Below are 6322 nucleotides of genomic sequence, written 5' to 3' on the forward strand. Positions count from 1 at the left end.
GCTACTCCCGCCTCAGGAAAAGGCAAACCCATTCGTGGGATCGCTTTTGCTCAGGGACCTGGATGCACTTGGTGGGTAATGCAAAAGAATGGGGAGGTCCGGTGTGTACCTCAAGAGGACCTAATACTGGGTGAGAATAGCCCGTGAGTTGAATTGTAGTATGTTAATTATCATATAATACTGTATGTCATCACTACCATGGTTGCTATATATCATAGATGAAAATGGTGATTAATTAGAAGGTATTGGAAAGAGTGTAACCTGAGCATGACATAAATGGTATGGAATAAGGGGTGGATATCTGTCCTGGTTTCAGTTAGGACAGAGTTAATTTTCCTCCTAGTAGCTGGCAGGGTGCTATGTTTTGGATTAGGATGAGAAGAGTGCTGATAACATGCTGAAGTTTTAATTGTTGTAGAGCAGTGCTTACACCAAGCCAAGGACTTTTCAGCTTCTCGCTCTGTCCTGCTAGGGAGCAGGCTAGGGATGCAGCAGGAGCTGGGAGGGGACAGACCCAGGACAGCTGACCCAAACTGGCCAAAGGGGTATTCCACACCATCTGACGTCATGCTGAACAATATATAGGGGTGGCTAGCTGGGGTGGGGGTGGGGGGGCGGTTGCTCGGGGATAGGCTGGGCATCGGTCAGTGGGTGGTGAGCAATTGCATTGTGCATCACTTATTTCGTACACATTATTATTATTATTATTATTATTATTATTATTATTATTATTATTATTGTTGCTGTTATTATTTTCCTGTCTTAATAAACTGTCTTTATCTCAACTCACAGGCTTCACTTTCCCGTTTCTCTCCCCCATCCCGGAGAGGGAGGGGGGAGGGTGAGCAAACGGCTGTGTGCTGTTTAGCTGCCAGCCGGGCTAAACCACAACAGTTTGTTTTTTCTTCTCCTTTTCTTACTAAACTGTCCTTATCCCAATTCATGAGTTCTTGCACTTTTCTTTTCAGTTTTCTTCTAGATCCCACTGAGGGGACAGGGGAGTGAGTGAATGGCTGCATAGTGTTTGCTGCCTCCAAGTTAAACCACAAGGTGAGGTGACCTTGATGGCTATCTCTTTGTGGAAAGCCCCTTAGCTATTTTACTCACTTGCATCCTGGTGCTGAATCTGTGGCACACCTGTGAATTTCTGTGAATCCAGAGCTAGTTCTGCTACTTTTATACCCATTTTATATCCTGGTGAACCATCTGTGCTTTTGTCCTTCTCCTCATTCACTTCAAATAACTTGCCACAGGGACTTTTAAGTGGGAACCTCATCCAGAATAGGTAAGAAAATGATCTTTTGTGTTCACTGGTTTCATCCAAGGAAAAAATAAAATAAAATGTTAATGCAGAGGTGACCAGGCTCTTTTCTGATATTGGAAGAGTACAGTGAAACTCCACTGTGATACTAGTGGCTACATCTATCCTAATAAATGAAAAGCACCTGAGATTTTTCTGGGACACTGAAAACAGCTGAATGACCCTGAACATTATTAGTATAACTTGTTTATCCTCTGAAACAAAGTAATTTTATGTGAACGTACAATGTATGAAATCATCTCTGGGTTAAGTTAACTCTTGATCCATGTCTGAGAATTGTTTCAACGATTTCACATTGGCTTTGGTTAAAAATATGCCTCTGACTGGTCTAAATAAATAACATGGTCGCTGATCAGGTTCCCATGCCCAGATATATTCCATAGCACTAAACTAATTCAATTTATTTGTACAGATATTCCTACAGGATCCTTGATAAAAATAGATTAATTATTGCACTGTGATAGTCAAGTGCCTCATGCTGTCATATGTCTTTCACTCCAGGTGCTTCTGAAGACATTTACCAAGCAAGAATAAAACACTTTTTTGTCAAGTTCCCCTTAAGTCCCTGCAAATTCTGTGGATATATTTGAGAAAAGACTGTAATGTACTGGAGCAGAGGATTACTCTAATGCAGTCACCTTTGAGGTGGAACATGGGTAGCTCCCAAAAGAAAAAGAGAAAAGAAATCTGGAACCAGCACTCAGGCCAAACTCTTTTTCCATGGCCTGACTCTGTTTCTGTCTCATTGTATTAATATTGTCTCAGCTCCAGATAGTGTCAGTATCAGTTACGTTCCCTTCAGTGAGCCACAAAAAACACCTACAGCATTTTGTGCACTCAACTGGAGGCAATCTGCTAACGCTCAAATGCTCATTGAATGGAAAATGATGCAACAGTTGGCTAGCTGGAAACATTATACTATGTAATAAACAACATACTTTTCTGTTTTCTCCTCTCTGACCCATCACAGACAGGCATCCTTCTGTGTACCTCATTTGTGGGAGACTGGACAGTTAAAACTCGGATAAAGTAATAGAGGAAGAAAAAAAAAACCTGTTGAGGATGAACAAAACCAGCTGAATTGTTCTTCCTTAGGTTTTAGTGCACCTGATGTCCCAAAGATTGTGACCCTCTTAAGAAAGAGCAAGATAGTCTGGATTTTACCCTCTTCCCTCACAAATTGCCAGTATATATGGGACATTTTTTTCAACATTTTGAGGACATTTATTAATGGATTGAGAGGTATAGAGCTTGGTTTTCTTAGAAAGCAAAATAAACACAAAGAAATATTTGCTTATTTTTCCTCCAAGTTATTCTTTTTTATATGTTTGTGCAATCTCTTTCCACCTATAAAAATCATTTCTATCCCATTGTGTGCATGTGTGTGGTGGTGGTGGTGGCAGGTTTTCCAATAATAATAGTAATAATAATAATAACAACAACAACAACAACAAAGAACAACCACCACCAGCAACAAAAAAACAACCAACCAACATTTAAAAAAAATAAAAAATATGACATTTTACATCACTATTCCTTTGGGGGGTGGGGGAGAACAGGGCAGGGGGGAGGTGTGGGATAGAATATGCTCATCCAATATCAAGAGGATTCTTCTTAGTAACAATCACGTCAGTCATGGGTCTTACCATTTCCCTAGGGTGCTACATTCATTGTGGGAAAGACTGAAATTTGTGACTTCTTTGTAAGGAAGTTACACCAACAATGTTATCTTCTGACATGCACTACTTTTGTAAATATTAATGATTATCTTAATGTAACAAGTTCAGTTTTCAATTACAGTTATGAGTCTTATTATTATGACAAAAAAAAAGGAAAAAGTTCACAGCAATTTCAGCAAGTGGAGAGCACATTAGAGCTAGCTAACAGGAACTAAGACAATAAAAAGTAATCTTTGTGTGGTCCAATAGCAACTTATTTCCTTGTCCTAGACACATTCTCTTCAGAGGTACAGCTGGGAGTTGCCCTTGCTCAGAAAATGTCATGTTTAGCCCCATGTTCTGAGCTTTGGCAACTTTTATTCTCGCTTTTCTCTCTCTCTTTTGCATTTAAGACAAATACAGTGCAAGTCTTTAAGATTGTGCTAGGGCTTGCTCAGGTGACAAGTACAGTGGATTGTACAATGTAGTAAACAGCACTGCTACTGAGCTTTGCAAATAGCAATCAGATGTTCCTGCCCCATATGGTTTGAAAGCACCTACCCCAGAACAGATGGTTTAATCAGCATCTGATGTGCAGTTTCACTTCTCTGACTGCCATAAAAAAGTGACACTGTGGATTTCTCATGTGGAGCCAGGCTTTGAAGCTTAAGGCCAGCTTACAACGCAAAGAAGCCCATGGCATATCAAAGACGCAGAGGCAAAGACGCTAAAGGTAACAGTTGTCTCATGAAAGTCAAGTCAACTCAGGGTTGCTCTCTGTGTGGAATATGCTGGAGATACAACTTGAAACAGATGCCTAACTGAATATTTGAACAGTGGCCTTGCAACTCCACAGAGTGGGGAGAATTTTTGACCTTAGAAAGTGAACTTCAAGTCTGCATGCACAAAGTTTTGTGACTTCACTATGGAATTGTCTATGGTACATCCACAATGGAAATGTGGGATTCCTGCAACTGGGAGTTCATGACATAAGTGAGATTAGCAAAAAGCCATTTGTTATGAAACAAAAATGCCGTTAAAGTCCTATGGCTCTATTAAAGCACTGACAAATGGCTGGCCAGCAAGGCATTTCAGAACACACCATATTTGATGCTCCAGACTTTAAGCCTGTTAGAATCATAGATGGTGACACTGTGGCAGCTGAAACTCACTGGTCCAGTCTCACCTCATCTCATTTTAACACACCCAGTTATATAAACAGAAAGCCTAAACTCCTGTGCTACTTTTTCAGAAAACTGAGAAAACTGGTGGTGTCTGGAGTGTTTTCAGATCCTCAGTGAACTTGAGCTGGGTGTCAAAACGTTAGGTGAAATGTATCCAGGCCTTCATACAAGGCTAATATACAAGTGCCATTTCTATATTAAGTCCTGTACAGTGTGTTGATATAATTCTTTAATTAATAGCCCAGTACTAACTTTTAGTTAACTTCAGCATCTGTGTCAAATTTTAACTTTCAAATGATGAGCTCATATATATATATATATATATATGATGGAGATATATATGATATGATATATATATGATAAAGACTCCACTGAAAAGAAAGGTAGCAGTCTCCCTCCTTGAAGATCTTCAAAAGCCTCGTGGACCGGGTCCTGTGCAACCTACTCTGGGTGGCTCTGCTTGAGCTAGGGGTTGATCCAGATGGCATCCAGAGATCCCTTCCAACCTTAACTATTCTGTGATTGTGGTATTTCCTGAAAACATCTGTTCATCTGAAGTTTTAAAGTAGAAATCATCAGACTATAGTATACAGATATGTATGTGTCTGTGTATGTTTATATTTGTTTGTTTGTTTTTCCTGCAGTCCGCATTAAAAACAAGCTAGAAATAACAGCCAAGTGACTTTTTCCATATAACAAATATAAAATCTACTCCAGCCTAGGGGAAAGAAAGTGTATGCTCAGGGGTGAAAAAATACAATTAAAAACACCATGAGTAGAAGTAGAAGGTATCTTGATATTTTCTTAACATTTTCATTTTTGTTCTACAAAACATCTTATAAACCATTCTTAGTGTTTCACCAGCACGTTTCTCTTGATTTATGTATATGTACATATATATATACACATATATATATGTATGATTATATATATATATATAAATGTTAGATTGCATTTAATAGATTTAGGATAGCATCAGTGTTCTAGAAGAGCACCGTAGGGTAATGTTTCTCAGAAGATATTACATCATAAAAAGGATGCTTTTTATGCAGATGGATATTGGTCCAGAGATTGTTTCCCTTCTCTTTAGTGATCTGAAAATGTAAGACCAGATGATCTCCATAAACTCTCCAATCTGTATCTCTCCAATTTAATTAGCACAAGTTCATCTATTAACAATGGCTGCATTTTGATGGCTTAGGGATAGTTGTTCTTAAACACTGACACTAATCACTAAACCGTAGGCAGCACACAAAATCAGCAATACGGGAACAGTTAGACTGGGTCAAAAAAGCTGCCTGTTTGGTCCAGAATTCTGTATATAAAGAAGCAGTGATGATGGTTTCAAAGAAGAAAAATATGCAGTAGACAATTACAAAAAAGTTCTGTTGGTAGATCCTGGCATCCACTCAGAAACAAGAGGGTTTTTATTGGGACTGGTTGGACAATCAGATTTCTAGCAATGACAGTGGAGATAAAATGTACTTCTTGTTAAAGAATGCATTTTAGCAGGCCCCTGTGAGGTATGGAAATACATTTATCTCCATTTTACAGATAGAAGATGAGGAACAAAAAGAAGTGACTAAATCAAGGTCACAGCAGATTCTTACAGCAATGGTAAATTCAATCTTGGGTGCCAGATTCCTCTGAAGTAGGGCCGCCATTTGACTGAGTTTCCCAGACATATTTCCAAGGAGTAGAAATGAAACAAGTGAGCAAATAAACAAAAGCATAAGGACTTTGTCCTGACTGAGTAATTGGTTGTAACAGACTTACGGGCACCTGGAGTGCTGGCCAAAATGTCACTGTGTAATGTTTTGCACCCTAATCAATTTTATGAAGCTTGCACAACACAGATGTGCCTTGAAAACACTTACCTTTGGTGCACAAACAATGCAAGATTGCCTGCACAGGTGTTGCAAGTCCAAAGGCCTTCCAGATGTGCCAAGCTTTCTGACAATTATTTTATCAACTGTGCAGTACATACATTGGGAATGTGATGTATCCTGGAGCTCTAGATTCATTGTACACTTATTAGGCTGTCAGCTTCTACGTGTGACTGTCATATAGCAAACATGTCCCAATTGCATGTGGCAGTACAATCCCATTACGTTCATGCAGTAGGTTGGACACCTTGAACTTTTTGCACAGTTGGTGCA

The 6322-nt window shown here is 39.3% G+C and overlaps 1 long non-coding RNA gene across 1 annotated transcript; it reads left to right on the forward strand.

The window, feature by feature from the left end:
* The first annotated feature begins 968 nt into the window (after positions 1 to 968).
* LOC121063306 lies at positions 969 to 2615 on the forward strand. The gene is made up of 2 exons (XR_005815947.1): positions 969 to 1050; positions 1823 to 2615. It is a non-coding gene; the product is annotated as an uncharacterized LOC121063306 (long non-coding RNA).
* Positions 2616 to 6322: the final 3707 nt, after the last annotated feature.

Source organism: Cygnus olor, unplaced genomic scaffold (assembly GCF_009769625.2).
Source record: "Cygnus olor isolate bCygOlo1 unplaced genomic scaffold, bCygOlo1.pri.v2 scaffold_177_ctg1, whole genome shotgun sequence".
NCBI classification, from domain to species: domain Eukaryota; kingdom Metazoa; phylum Chordata; class Aves; order Anseriformes; family Anatidae; genus Cygnus; species Cygnus olor.